The sequence below is a fragment of the Rhinolophus sinicus genome, chromosome 4 (assembly GCF_057876585.1).
Source record: "Rhinolophus sinicus isolate RSI-liver-muscle chromosome 4, RSI-T2T, whole genome shotgun sequence".
NCBI lineage: Eukaryota > Metazoa > Chordata > Mammalia > Chiroptera > Rhinolophidae > Rhinolophus > Rhinolophus sinicus.
Genome location: NC_142504.1, coordinates 44,679,603 through 44,696,103, shown reverse-complemented (window position 1 = coordinate 44,696,103; position 16,501 = coordinate 44,679,603). Strand labels below are relative to the sequence as shown.

The 16,501-nt window shown below is 37.5% G+C and overlaps 1 protein-coding gene across 7 annotated transcripts in view; it reads right to left on the bottom strand.

The window, feature by feature from the left end:
- Positions 1–16,501, bottom strand: part of MAGI2 (membrane associated guanylate kinase, WW and PDZ domain containing 2) — a 1,312,004-nt gene that overhangs the window by 1,189,749 nt on the left and 105,754 nt on the right. The gene's annotated exons all lie outside the window — the stretch shown is intronic.

The following is a 16,501-nucleotide window of genomic DNA, read 5'->3' as shown; positions in this document are numbered from 1 at the left end:
TATTACAGGAAGTACATAGGGGCTTCTGTGAGAGATTCTCCTTCCTGTGTGCTCAATGATGTCAACAGGAATCATCTCTCCTCACCTGTTGGCTTTGCCTCCTTCCATCTGTGCTGGCGTCATTCTCAGGTGGTCTTTCCCTTTATGAAAGCAAGGTAGCCACCAACAGCCACAGGATGATGTCATATTCCATCAGCGTCCCAACGGAAATAGGGCATCTCTTCCCCATGATTCCAGCACTGTCTAAATTGTGTATCTTTAAAGTGACGTGAGCTGCCAACAGCCCTGCATCCCATTCTTCTTAGAGGTCAGAGCATGGTTGGGTCACCATTATTGGTGAGAACGGAACATTTCCCTGAAGTGTGCTGGAGCACGGAGCGGGAATAAACCCAATGGTTTAACACTCCATTCAGCACAATCCTCATCAAGCACTAGATTCTACCACCAGCTCAGCTGAATCAAAGAATGGAGTCTAGAGGAATGGCGGCAGCGAGGTGGTCTTCTTGCGTTCTCCTCTGGAAGGTACCACAAATTGAACATCTATAACCCATCAAAGGACACGCTGCTCATCACACAGAACAGCTAAGAGGCTCCTACGAGGATTACTCGAAGGTGGGCCAACTGGGTGAGCCGGGGAAAAGGGAAGGGAGTGGTGTGGAGATGCAGCCCACATCCGCGGCTGGGAGACGTGGGGGTCCCAGGATACAGAACAGAGATCACAAGAGCCAGGAGATGGGCTCTTTCTCTGCGTCCCACAGCGGAACTCTCCTGCGAGAGAGCAGCGCATCCCATGATTGAGGCAATAACCTCAGTGGAGATCTTCAGCTGGGCCCTAGGTCAAACAAAAAAGCAAAAGCCCTACCTGGTCCCCTTCCCCCACTCTCCCACAGCAAACCAGCCCCGCCCTTCCAGGTGGTCCCTGAACTGAAGAGTAGTGTCAGATGACTGAGGAGCTGCAGTGCTGAGGAGCTGTAGTGCTCAGGACCTGGAAAAAGCCACTTTGAAACTGTGACCTAGGGAAGAGGCTGGGAAGAGTGTGACACTGATGGGCTGGGAGATGGCAGACACTTCCCTTCCCAGCCTCCACCTTTTCTGGGCTGTTACAACAGGACAATTACAGCTGCAGAGACATATGCAGGGTTAACAGCTACGGCAGAGTCAGCTCAGGGCCTTCAGCAGCTCAGAACTATTGAGCCCTCCACTCCCCTTCCCCCTCCCTCCCTCCCGCCCCACCTACAGAAGAAATGCCTAAGACTCAGCAGATCTGGGCACAGGGCTGGCTGTGGTGCACTCAGTGCGCGTATGTGCAGGCGACAGCAGACACTGCACTGACTTTGTAAAAACTTCCAACCACACCCCATAGCCCCACTCATCTCGAATTGCAGTGCCAGGGTCACTGTGGGAGCCAGCTGGCCGGCTCTGCCTCCACAAGACGGAGAGAACTCTGTGCAAAAGAGGACAACCTGAAGATTGTTTGGAGGGCTTAAGCCAAGACTGGCGCTGCTGTTTTTGTTGTTGTATTACTATCATTTTTAGCATATATATATATATATATATATATATATGTATGTGTATATATATGTATGTATGTGTATATATATGTATATGTATATATATATATACACACATATATATATATATATATAAATATATATATACATATATATATATATATATATATATATAAAAATATAAGTTTTTCCTGTTTCTCTCTCTCTTCTTTTCTTTTTTCTCTTCCCTGCCCTAATTTTCCTCCTTCTTTCCATTTTTCTGTATTTCTTTTTCTGTATTTTTGACATTTTTGCCTGTGTTGAGTGTGGGTTATCAGTTGTTTTTAAATGTGAGTGTATTTGTTTTTTTCTTTGTTGTTGTTGTGGTTGTTGATTGTTTTGTTCTGAAATTGCCCAGGGTACAACACGCAGAGCTGCAGAGTTCTGCCAATTAAGTCCAAGTATTACATCACTACATGCTCCTCCATCACTAGGGCCCTACAACATACCCAGAGGCCAACTCCAGACAAAACCAGAGTAATACCAGGTTTGATCTACAAGTGACACACCCAGAGGGAATTCTCTATAATCACAAGAGCCCATAGGGGCAACCCTCACTCAGCAGCTCATCCACGGTGGGCAGAGCCAATGCTCACAACTACACAGCCTAGGAGTCAATCCCACCTACTGACAAGCCAAAAGCAATTAAAGCTCAACTTGAACAAGAGAATACACACAGTGGTCACTTTTAGAGCACACGCACAGGAGAATAGGGAAGTGGCGCAAGTCAAATATAAAGGACACATACTACATAAGATCACCCAGCAAAAACCAAGAACCCGAGGGGATCTACCTGACATCGAAGCAAACACAGAGAGTCAGCCAGAATGAGGAAACAAAGAAACATGTCCCAAATAAAAGAACAGAAGAAACCTTCAGAATTGGAACCAAATGAAATAGAGGTAACCAACCTATCAGAGACAGAGTTCAGAACACTGATGATAAGAATGTTTAAGGAGCTTAGTGACAAAATAGAGGATAGAGAAATCATAATGAACAACCAGTTAGAACTAAAGAATACAATAACTAAAATAAAGAACTCACTTGAAGGAATTACCAGCAGGCTAGATGAAACAGAGGCTGAATCAGTCACTTAGAAGATAAGTTAGCAGAGATCATCCAAATGGAACAACAAAAAGAAAAAAGAACAGAAAACAATGAAAATGGTTTAAGAGACCTCTGGGATAACATGAAGCTCAATAACATGCGCCTCATAGGAATACCAGCAGGTGAAGAGAGGAAGCAAGGGATCGTGAACATATTTGAAGTAATAATGTCCGAAAACTTCCCTAACCTGGTGAAGAAAACCGACATACAAGCCCAGAAAGTGCAGAGAGTTCCAACCAGGGTAAACCGAAACAGGTCCACACCAAGACACATTATAGTTAAAAGGGCAAAGGTTAAAGACAAAGAGAGAATCCTAAAAGCAGCAAGAGAAAGACAGCGGGTTACATACAAGAGAACTCCTATAAGACTACCAAATGACTTTCCTACAGAAACTTTGCTGGCCAGAAGGAAGTGGCAGAGATACTCAAAATGAGGAAAAACAAAGGCCTACAACCTAGATTGCGATATGCAGCAAGGCTATCATTTAAAATTGAAGGAGAGATAAAGCGCTTCCCAGAAAAGCATAAGCTAAAGAATTCATTACCACCAATACAGCAGTGCAGGAAATGTTAAAAGGGCTTCTGTAAACAGAAGAAAGATGAAAAACATCTAACCAATGAAGTACAGAAATACAAATAACTAAATGGCAATAACTATGTACCTACCATGAATCGCTTTAAATGTAAAAGGATTAAACACTCCAATCAAAAGACATAGGGTGGCTGAGTGGATAAGAAAACAAGACCCTTGCATATGCTGTATACAAGAGACTCACCTTTGATGAAAAGACACACAGGCTGAAAGTGAAGGGATGGAGTAAGATATTTCATGCAAATGAAAATGAGAAAAAAGCTGGAGTAACAACCCTTATATCTTACAAAATAGACTTTAAAATGAAGAATATATTAAAAGACAAAGATGGGCACTACATAATAATAAAGGGATTGATCCAACAATAGGCCATAACCCTAGTAAACATCTATGCACCCAACATAGGAGCACCTAAATATAAAAAAAAAAACAGATATTGACTGACAAAGACAGAGATCAACAGTAACACTATCATAGTAGGGGACTTCAACACACCACTGACAACAAGGGACGGGTGCTCCAGGCGGAAAACAAATATGGAACCAGCAGCCTTAAATGACACATTTGATCAGTTGGATTTAATCAATATTTAAGGAGCATTTCACCCCAAAGCTGCAGAATACACAGCGCACATGGAACATTTTCCAAGATAGACCACATGTTAGGTCACAAAACAAATCTCAATAAATTTAAGAAAATTGAAATCATACCACACTGCTATGAAATTAGAAATCAACTACAGGAAAAAAAAGCTGGAAGACACACAAATACATGGAGACTGAATAACATGTTATTAAACAATGAATGGGTCAACAATGAGATCAAGGAAGAAATCAAAAGATATCTCGAGACAAATGAAAATGAAAAAAAGTGACCCCAAATCTATGGGATGCAGTGAAAGCAGTCCTAAGAGGGAAATTCATAGTAATGCAGGACTACCTAAAGAAACAAGAAATATCACAAATCAACAGTGTATTCTTACAGTTCTGGGATCTGGAGAGAGAACAGCAAAATAAGCCCAAAGGGAGTAGAAGGAGGGAGATAACAAAGACTAGAGTAGAAGTAAATGAATTAAAGACCAAAATAACAATAGAAAAGATCAATGAATCCAAGAGCCGGGTTTTCAAGAAGATAAATAAAATTAACAAACCTTTAGACAAACTCATGAAAAGAAAGAGAGAGAGGATCAAAACTGATAAAATCAGAAATGAAAGAGAATTGCCAACAGACACCACTGAAATACAAAATAAATTAAGAAATTACTATGAGGAACTGTATGCCAGAAAATTATTCAATCTGGAAGAGATGGACATTTTTCTAATAGCAACAACCTTCCAAGGGTAACTCAAGAAGAAATGGAATACCTGAATAGAATCATTACTACCAGGGAAATTGAATCAGTAATCAACGAACTCCCAACAAACAAAAGCCCCGGACTACATGGCTTTACAAGTGAATTTTGCAAAACATTGCAAAAAGAATTGTCACCCATTCTCCTCAAACTATTCCAAAAAATCCAGAAGGAGGGTAGGCTCCCAAACACTTTCTATGAGGGTACTATCACCCTGATCCCAAAATCAGACCAAGACGTTAGGAAAAAAGAAAACTACAGGGTGATATCCCTAATGAACATAGATGCAAAAATCTTCAACAAAATATTAGCGTACAGAATTCAGGAATACATTAAAAAGATCATACACCATGATCAAGTGGGATTCATTCCTGGTACGCAAGGTGGGTTCAACCTCCACAGATAAATTAATGTGATACACCACATTAACAAATTAACCATATTAAAAAAATAAAAATCATATGATCATATCAATAGATGCAGAAAAAGCGTTTGACAAAATCCAGCAGCCATTAATGACAAAAACTCTTAAGAAAATGGGAATATAGGGACCATATCTCAACATAATAAAGGCCATATATGATAAACCCACAGCTAACATCATATTCAATGGGGAAAACCTAAAACCATTCCCCTTAAGATGAGGAACAAGGCAAGGTTGCCCACTTTCTCCACTTCTATTTAGCATAGCTCTGGGAATTCTAGCCACAGCAATCAGACAAGAAAAAGAAATAAAAGGCATCCAAATTGGTAAGGAGGAATAACATTGTCATAGGTAGATGACGTGCTACTATATAGAAAATTGTCATATGCAGATGACATGATACTGTTAGAGCCGATAAATGAATTTAGTAAAGTAGCAGGATACAAAATTAATATTCAGAATTCAGTTGCATTTGTATATACCAATAATAAAATATCAGGATAAATTAAGAAAACATTTCCATTTACAATTGCTTCAAAGACTATAAAATACCTAGGAATAAATTTAACCAAAGGAGTAAAAACCTGTATTCAGAAAATTATAAGACACTGAAGAGAGAAATTAAAGAAGATACAAATTAATGGAAAAACATACCATGCTCATGAATTAATATCGTTAAAATGTCCATACTGCATAAGGCAATATACAGATTCAATGCAATTCCTATCAAACTACCAAGGACATTTTTTCACAGAAATAGAACATATAATCCTAAAATTTATAAGAAACCTAGAAGACCCCGGATTACCTCGGCAATCTTGCAAAATAAGAACAAACTGGGAGGTATCACGATACCTGACATCAAATTATACTACAAGGCTACAGTAATCAAAACAGCATGGCTCTGGTATAAAAATAGATCAATGGAATAGAATAGAGAGCCCAGAAACAAATCCATGCCTATATGATCATTTAATCTACGACAATGGAAGCAAGAATTTACTGTGGGGTAAAGACAGTCTATTCAATAAATGGTGCTGTGAAACCTGGACTGACACATGCAAAAAGATGAAGCTGGACCACCTCCTTATACCATATACAAGAATAAATTCAAAATGGCTTAAAGACTTAAATGTAAGATCTGAAACCATAAAATTCCTAGAAGAAAATATAGGAAGAAAGTTTGCAGACATTACCCAGAGTAAGATTTTTACAGATATATCCCCTCGGGCAAGGGAAGTAAGAGAAAAAACAAACATGTGGGATTATATCACACTAAAAAGGTTTTTTCCTCAGCAAAGGAAGCCATCAATAAAACAAAAAGGTATCCTACTGAATGGAAAAAGATATTTGCCAATGACATATCCGATAAGGGGTTAATATCACAAATTTATAAAACACTCACTCAATTTAACTCCAAAAAAACCAAATAACCCAATTAAAAAATGGGCATAGGACATGAAGAGACATTCTTCTAAAGAGGACATACAGATGACAAATGGATATATGAAAAAATGCTCAACCTCACTAATCGTTAGAGAAATGCAAATAAAAACCACAATGAGATACCACCTCACCCCAGACAAAATTGCTATCCTCAATAAATCAACAACCAAACTGGCAAGGAACTGGAGAAAAGGGAACTCTTGCACTTTGTTGGTGGGACTGCATATTGGTGCAGCCACTATGGAAAACAGTATGGAGGTATCCCAAAAAACTGAAAATGGAACTATCTTACGACCCAGCAATTCCACTCCTAGGTATCTATCCGGAGAAATACAAAACTCTAATTCAAAAAAATTTATGCACCGCTATTTATTGCAGTACTGTACACAATAGCCAAGACTGGAAACAACCGAAATGCCCATCAGTAGACGACTGGATTAAGAAACTGGAACATTTATACAATGGAGTATTACGCAGCCATAAAGAAGAATGAAATCTTACCATTTGCAGCAATATGGATGGACCTAGAGAACATTATGCTAAGTGAAATAAGTCAGACAGAGAAAGACAAATACCATATAAGCTCACTTATATGTGAAATCTAAAGAAAAGAATAAATGAATGAGCTGATTAGAAATAGTCTCAGAGACATAGAGGAAAAACTGAGGGTTGCTATATGGGAGGGGGGGTGGGGATAAGGGGGAAGGTGAGGGGATTAGAAAGCATAATACCTGACAACTGAACCACAAAATTGCCATGGGGATATGAAATTCAATTTGGGGAATATAACCAATAATGTTGTAAAGATTTTGTAGGGTATCCAATGGACACTTATCTCGTTAGGGAGACCACTTCAGCGATGGTGTAGATGCCTGATCACTGTACTGTACACCTGAGGCTGAAGCTGAACAATAATGAGTGTCAACTATAATTACATATATATGTAGTTATAAGAAGTGGAGTACAGCATTAGGAATAGAGACAGTGGAAATGTAATGGCTGTATGCAATGTCAGAGGGGTAGTAGATTGGGGAAGGGGGTTCATCACTGTGTGAGGTATATAAATGATAAATGTCTAACTATTACTTTGTTTTGTACGCCCGAAACTAATAAAAAAGTTAAGTAAATAAAATAAAAATGAAAGAGGCAGCAAAAGAAAAATAAATTAGAATTCCTAAAAATTAAAAAAAAACACAAGTATATTTACAAACAATTTTCATGAGCTGCTTTAAGAATATTCAAATGTGGTCAGAAATGAATGGTTTTAAAATATTAAGAAAAAGTGTAAATTAACATTCATGTTGAAATTTCTCAAGCAGAAGTGATTTGTTTCTTGGTTTACATTGCTGGTCTATGACTTGATGAATCATCTTTGTAAAAGAACAACATAATAATAAAGGTACATTGTAAAGGTCACTTTTATTTTGGGGAATATTCCCCTCTAATGTATGCAGATTTTCTGAAGATCTTACAAAATTGACAACATGAATCACTCTCTTAACCAAATGGAAAGATCTACAATGACTTTAGTACAGTTTATTTTATCGGAACAGAATTTCCAGGTTGTTCATTCAACCTGTATTTTTGTTTCTTTGCACAGTGCTTGAGTGAACATCCGTAACCATGGTTTACAAATAGAAAAGAAAAAAATGCCTGCTGTGATATCAGTGGCATTTTGGATACAGCTAGAAAACTCTCAAGGTCAAGAAGAAAAATATCCTTGGAAAATGTATAGTATAAACATTGACGCAATGAAGAAATTATAAAGTAAAGGCAGAATATAGATGATAATATGAAATTGCCAAACTTTGGTATAATAACCACAAAACTTCACATCAGAAAAAGAGTAGAAAAAAATATAGTGAACAAATAAAGGAAATCCAAAATATATCTTAAGGGAATTGTTTTACCTTTAGAACAGTACTACATCCTTAGTGGACCAATGATGTGTAAAACTTTTTGATAAATTTTAAATCCAGAATCATAAGATACATATGTACAGTTCAAATGAAGAATTATACAAAATGCTAATTAAAAGGAAGCAATATTTTTCAACTACTACATTAAAATAAAGAAAAAATAGCTACAATCTATTGAGACTGGTAACTAGGCACATTTCTCTCATAAACTGTTTAAAAATCTAAAATGTTCACTAGAAGTTAATCAGCCATATATATCTCTCGAATCTGTTTTTCCTTAACACCCTCCTACTTTCTCTTCTGCAACACTGTATTTAAGTACAATTACCTAATATTAATATAATGTCAGTCTTTTCTTTCAAATTGCAAACACATCTTATTCCAGGACCACCTTGCTCATCACCTTGTTTTAGCACTCAAGCAAGAATAGACATTCAAATATGTTATTAATAAATGGCAAAAACTTAATGGTCGTTAATCAATATTCCCATTCTTGGGAAATCAACTCAATAATTCAGAAGAGGTAAAAAAGGGTCATAATAATAACTAATAATTATGAACATTTACAATGTGTTGGTTTACATGGATTATCTCATTTAATTCTCAGGACAGATCTATCAAAAAGGCATCATTTTGTATCCATTTAAGACATGGGTGAACTGAGGCTCAGGGAGTTTAAATAACATGTCGAAAGCCACCTAGCTATTAAAAGCTTTGCCAAGATCTGAGGCTTAATCTGCCCATAGTCAAAGTCCAAGTTCTTAAAATCAATATATTGCAGTGCTATAAAATGTCTGTGGTTAGAGTTGTTTATAAAGGCAACAATTATGGACCTAACAATATGAGAGTAGTTAAATATTGTTATAATTTATATAGTTTAAAGAGTGACCAATCTGAAAGTAAAATATATATATATATATATATATATATATATATATATATATATATGTAAAAAAGAAGAAGGGGCTTCCCAGTAATTCACTTATAATGTATGTACTCACAAAATAGAAGTATGGAGAAATTTTAAATAGTGTCTTAAGATGGTATATTTGATTGTTATGCTAATAGTGGCTTTTAATAATTAAATCTGAAACTGAAAACAAATGAAAATCTATTTATTTTTCCTAGTATGTAAAACCTCTATTAGAGAAATACCAAAAAATAATTTAGCTCACTGGGTCTTAGAATTTACAGAATTTTTAAGTGATCATTATGTCTTAAAAGATGTGTGATATCAAGGGTATTTTATATTGTGCATTCCACTGTGAAATTCATTGTGAATTCTATAGAAGTGCCATAACAAATTGGAACATATGAGAATCTGCTGCATTGTCCCTGCAGGATGCAGAGTACCTAACTAAATATTTTGAGCACATTCCTATACAAGTCCAGGGTTTCACTTCACATAAAGATAAAAAGAATCGTAAAGAGAAGGAGCTACCGCTTAAGTCAGCAGTACTGAAAGGCATGGATTCAGTTTGCAATAAAGTAATCTGAGGACTGGGTTCAAATTTGAGGCCAAGATTATTTCCCAGTTTTTCTTGATACAATTAAAGCGATGACTTTAATCTGTAAAGCTTGACAAACATTTACCTTAGGTACCTATTACTAGATCACCACAGTGAAAATCTGGATAAAAGTGCTCTCTGTTCCCCACATTGAACCACAATGTTCTCAGCAAGCATGTAGGACAACGCTCATTCATGAAGCATGTTCTAATCTCTGGCGAAAAAGAGAAAATAGAGGCCTTGGTCCTGTCTACCTGCCACACGGGTCATTGAACTCTTAATTGTGATGTGGTGTGTGCCTATGAGTCAGACAACCTGCTGTGCTCACGTCAGCATCACCACCATGCTGAGCTGCAGGCAAGACACTGAAGCTAATGACCCAGGAACATCTTCCCACCTATATTTAGGACAAGTAATGACTGAGCCACAATGAACATAAAACTTCCCTTTGTAGTAATGTATACCCGCAGGTTTGACACGTGGTAAGTGTTTCCTAATGTTAGTCATTTTAAAACAGAAAAAAAGAAAACCCTTTTGCATGCATAATGCTGAAGTATTTCCTTTGGCAACCTATTGATGCAGCACTGGAATGATTCCTTGTACTGGGCAATGGGAATAAGGCTGGGGCTGTTTAGGTGTTGCTGCTACACGTAGAGTTTAGAGAAGCAGGGGCCTAGCCATGATGCTAAAGTTGTTTCTGCCTCCTCTAGTCTAGCGTGCAGTTTAAAAATGAGAAACCGACCTCCATTTTTAACAGGTGTTTCTGATGTAAGTGGTCTGAGGACCAGACTTGAGAACTGCCACTCATGCACTTCAGAATAAGGAAATGATATGGCTTAGCTGGACTGTGAATGCTGTTTTAGCAGCCCTTCCCCTATCGGAGCCTTCAGCAACACCTGTAGTTCTCTGACCAGCAAAACAAACTGTAAATCCAAAGAACTTTTAAACCAAAGTCTTTAATTTGGGGACTATAAGCTAGGAGAGTCTCTTTGGAGGAGCTTCAGGCACTGTAAAATTATAGGCAAAATGTGACATGTGCATTTCATGGAGAAAGTCCCTATCACATTCATCAGCTTCTCAGAAGCTGCTTCCTTGACTTTTCAGAAGCATTTGGAGCCAAGAAAAAACACTCATTCTACAACCACTCGAGTATGTATTTGCCATCAAAAGCCAATAGACATTGTACTACTTATTTTCATTAGGCTTATAGCGTTCGGCTTAATCATGTTCAATGCAATACACTAAATTTTCTCAACAGTAAGTATAGGAAAGAGCAATAATATTTTATGGCTATGTTTTGCCATAAATGATCTTAAGAGTATCTTTCAAAGCAAAACAAAAATATGTTCACCTCATTAGTTTGTTTAAAGGACTATTCAGGCTTTACAAGCACAATTTTTAAAATCAATGTTGTCATTCCGAATTGTTCAGCATTTCTAATCTTAGCTATCTAGAAATTGTATGTGTGTTTTAAATAATGTTTATCATCATCTTTGTACTATTAAGTTATAGAACCAAACCAAATTATAATTTTATTACTTGATTTTTTTTCAGCTTTAAATAATATCCTTTGACTCCACACTATTACAGAGGAGGCAATCAGTGAATATTGGATCTATGATATTCTACATAATGACAGCTGCAAGTTTCATATTGTAAGAAATTGCCAAAATACTGTCCTCCCTCCTACTCCTGATTTTTATTTATGTATTTCTAAATTGTCAAGGCACATAAAATGCATGCTCTAGTTTTTCATCTAATCCATATATTTGTTTTTATCTTGCTTCTGTTAAACATATAAAATGCTTACCACTAGGTATTTTGCTAAATTTTTTTCTGTAATCCCTTGATTGGCTGAAGCTCAGCTTCTGGCAGGTGAGCAGTATTTCTTGAGTTGTTGTAGCACATTTAATATTGTTTGTAGCCTTTATACTTAATAAAAATATTGGCTGGACATGAAATCCCCGGTTTACACATTTTTTCCTTGAGTATCTCAGAGGTTTTGGTCCATTGACTTCTAGTGTTGAATACTACTGAATAGAAATCTAAGGACAGCCTGACCTTTTAAATCTTGTAAGTAAAGTGATCACTTTGCCTGACTATTTTAAATATGCTTTCTGTATCATTAAAAGCTAATAAATTTACTAGGGTACATCTCAAGAATGTATGTCTTGGGTACATAGCAGAAGGATATCTCAGTGCTGACTGGTTTGGGACAATTTTCACTGCTTCAGGATACCCAAATCCATTTAAATTATTGATGTAGGAATAAAGGTAATTTTCTTGAATGTTTAATTTATTAAACAGAATCATTTTCAAAATATTTTCACTTGATATAAAAACATAAAACACAATGACGTTGAAACACACCAACATCAATTAATTTAAAAAATAATAACACCAATAGCTCAGTGGAAAAATTTTATTGGCTTTTTAAAATAAAAGCAGGAAGTCAATATCTTCTAACAATTTTAAAGTAATCAAATTTATTTTTTTTGTTTGATCCATCACTTTAAAAAATATTTTTATTAAAAATACAGCTAACATACAATGTTATTTTAGTTCCAGGTATACACCATAGTTATTCAACATTTATATACCTAAAGAAATGATCACCATGGTAAATCCAGCAGCAATCTAACACTGTACCATGCTATCACAATACTATTGACTATATTCTCTATGATATACATTACATCCCCACGATTTATTTGTTTTATATCTGGAAATTTGGACCTCTATTCCCCTTCAGCTTTTTCTATGCTTTTTAAATTTTCAACTACAGTTAACATTCAATATTTTATGTCATTTCGGGTGTACACCACAGTGGTTAGACTTTTACATAAGAAAGTGATTCCCCTGACTAGTCTAGTGCCCATCTGGCACTAGCATAATTATTACTATATTATTCACTATATTCCTTATGCTTTACTTTACATTCCTATGACTATTTTGTAATTACAAATTTGTACTTTTTAAGCCCTTCACCTTTTTCATGCTAACTCCCAATCGCCTTCTCATCTATCACCCCAGTAAATCTAGTTGAGTCTTGATTGCTATTGGTATGTCAGTGGGTGGCATTGGCCCTCAGGCTGACTGACTGTGGGGTTTGGCCATATCCACAGATTACTGCTGTGCAGGGGCCTTCTGCCAGGAATGGTATTGACCCAGTGGGCTCTGGTGCCTGTTAAGGTGGCCCTTTGATTGTGCCAGTTGTGGGGCTGACTGGGTGGTGTTCTGCTGTTGTCTGAAGCCAACCTCCAAGTATGTTGATTCTGGGGCCTGTTGGAAGGGGCTCTGGTGGAGGCCTAGGTCACCCACTATCTGTGACTGGCTGGGGATTACCAGTAGGAGCTACAAAATGATCCACAGTTGGTAGCTGCTTATGCTAAATCTGGAGGTGTATGGAAGAGGCCATGCTACAAACCGAGGTTGGCTGCCACCAGTACCAGGCCTGGGGTAGCTCCACAAAAAGTCAGGACACCCTGAGTCCTTTTGCTACTTGCTGACTCGTGTAAGGTTCAGCTGCTGATAAAGACTTATGTGGTACATGAGTTGGATGAGGCAGGGTCTCAAAGAGTCACAAGAGTGGGAAGAGTTGTGATCACCAGGTTAGTGTAAGTTCTGGTTTGGTGCCAGTGCTGAGCTGGAAGTTACTTATCAAAAGTCTCAGAGCACACTGAGCCCAGTTGTTGCTCATCTGGGGCTTGCAGACCCCCAATAGTTGTCCAAGAAAGAGTGCAATGTGGGTGGGATCGGCTGATCACTGAGAAAGTGCCTAGGGCATTGGGAAAGTTGGGTAAGGCGGCATCCCAGGGAGTCACCAGGGTGGAGCAAGCGGAGCTTACCAGACCAATTTAGATTCAGATTTGGCCATTGGGGTGGGGGAGAGCTCAACACAGGAAAGATGGTGCCTGGCTACACAGGAGTAGTACTCCACACAGGAAAAATAGCAACTGTCCCTCCAACCCTCACTCTACAGCCACACAACTCAGACTTTCCCCATATGTCTCTGATGCCCCCCTAGCCTTTGTCCCTCCACCAGAGCCTAGAGTGCCTGTGAGCAAGTGAGTCTATGCGTGGGCCCTTTAAGAGGATGTCTGGGTTTCTAGCTCCCTTCCGTAACACCCGGAAGGTTAGAATCCCCACTGTTTTTCATAGCCAGATGTTGTGGGGACTCTTCTTCCTGGCACCAGTACTCTGGGCTGGAGAGCCTGGCGTGGGGTGGGATCCCTTGTTCCGCCAGGGGGAACTTGTTTGGTTAAGATACCTTTCCTGATTCTCAACCAGCATGCATGCAGGTGTGGGGACAGCCAGTTCTGTGTCTCCACTCATGCCAGTCTTGATATGGCTTCTTCTTTATATCCTTAGTTATAAAACTTATGTTTAGCTACACTTCAGATGATTCTCCAGGTTGATTTTTCTGTACTTTAGTTGTAATATTAATGTGTTCATGGGAAGAGGAGAGAATAGCATTTATCTGCTCTACCATTTTAATTATTTTTTAACTTAAATACTTCCTTAGTAACACCTGAGTGGTAATGTTTTCCCTCTTGGGGTAGGGAATTTTTGCTTTCAAAAGAAATTCAATAATATAGAAATAAAGATGACAATACCTTATGAATGAATAATGAAATAGATCTGCTATCCAATTTCTGACCCTTCTACCCATCCATTTCATCCATACATAAATCTAGTAAAGACTTCTGAGAGTCAGCTATGACATTGGACAGAAGAAAGGACTTGGAAGAAGGAGACCTGGAATCAGATTCTGGTTCTGTCACTTACTTCATATGTAACATTAATGCCCCATTTTCTTATCCATAAAACAAAGATAATATTGTGAACCTCACTGGACTCTTAATATTATATAGGATAATGGATATCCCAGTGTCTAACACAATATTTTTATATTGATCAATGTCAATGGACATAGTTAAGAATCACAACAAATAGATTTATGTATTCTTTTCACAACTTTTTTCCCTCAAATTATATTGTCAAATATTTATTCTGTTCCAATGTTTTTGGTTTTCTTCTTCAGGGACTCCAATTATGTATAAATGGTCTTCTTTGCCTGGCCTATATAACTATACATTTGGGACTCCAAAATATGTTGTATCCCATATCTTTTTTTATCTCTAATCTTTTTTATATTCTATTTTTATTTTACTTTCTTGCATCTTCTCACTTACGTCCTCTCTGCTCTTGCTGTGTATTCTTCACTGACTGTTTTCATGTCAGCTTCTTCCAATTCTTTTATATTTCTTTGATGGTTTTGATTTGTTTCGTTCATTTCACTAAACTCTGACAATTGACAGGCCATTTCCTCCTATTGTCTCACTATCGCTTTTATGAGCTCTTGTTTATGGTTCATGCTCTTTGCTCATAGAAGTAAGAATTCCATTAAAATTATTTTGAAGACTATATTTTTTGAGCAGGTTTAAGTTTACAATAACATTAAGAGAAAGGTGCAGAGATTTCCATATACCCCCTACCCTGACACACGCATAACCTCCCCAATTATCAACATCACTCACTAGAATCATAATTTTTTTTAACAAAGATGAACCTACACTAATACATCATATGGATCCAAAGTCCATAGTTTACTTTTTTCCTCTTTCAGGTATTGTACATTTATGAGTTTGAACAAATGTATAAGGGCATATGAGGTGTGATCAAATAATATTGGGAATATTTAAATAAAAAAATGATTACAGTAAAAGACACATTGCTAAAATTCTCCCCCTCACTTCAAACACATTTATCCCATCATTTTTGCCACTTTTTGAAGCAGTTCTGAAGTCCTCTTATGTGACTGTCTTTAGTTGGCTGACATGGCTGCCTCGAAGTTCTGAATCATTTTGACTTTGGGGAAGGGCCAGAAATTGCACGCTGCCAGATCTGGTGTATAAAGTGGATGAGGACAGACTGTAACGTTTTTATTTGACAGAAATTGCCAGATACCAGAAGTGGTGTGTGACACGGAGCATTGTCATGATGGAGGATGATTTACAGCACACTTTAAAACACACCTTCTCTCAACTGTAGCTCACATCTGACTGACTGCACTAAACAAGTTGAAACTTGTCACACACTTCCTCTATTGAAGATCCCAGCCTTTGCGTTGGATGGCACTCAGCAGCAGCATTTACTGCATTTCTTGATCACGGTGGAAAAGATCCATTATATATACACCAAAGTTTATTTACCCATTTACACTGAAGGGCATCTTGATTGCTTCCATGTTTTGGCAATCATGAATACTACTGTTATAAACTCCCATGTGCATATTTTAGCATAGACATAGGTTTTTCAATTCTTTGCAAGTTGTATTATTGCTGGATCATATGGTAAGAATATGTTTAGTTTGTAAGATATCAATAAAGTTCCTTTCAAAATGGCTGTTGCATTTTGCTTTCCAGTCAGCATTGAATAAGAGGAACTGTTTCTGCACATCCTCCCCAGGATTTGGTGTTATCAGTGTTCCAGATTTTGGCCATTCTAATATGTGAATGGTGGTATCTCATTGATGTTTTAATTTGCATTTCCCTGATTGACATATAATGTAGAAAAATCTTTTCATATGCTTATTTTCCATC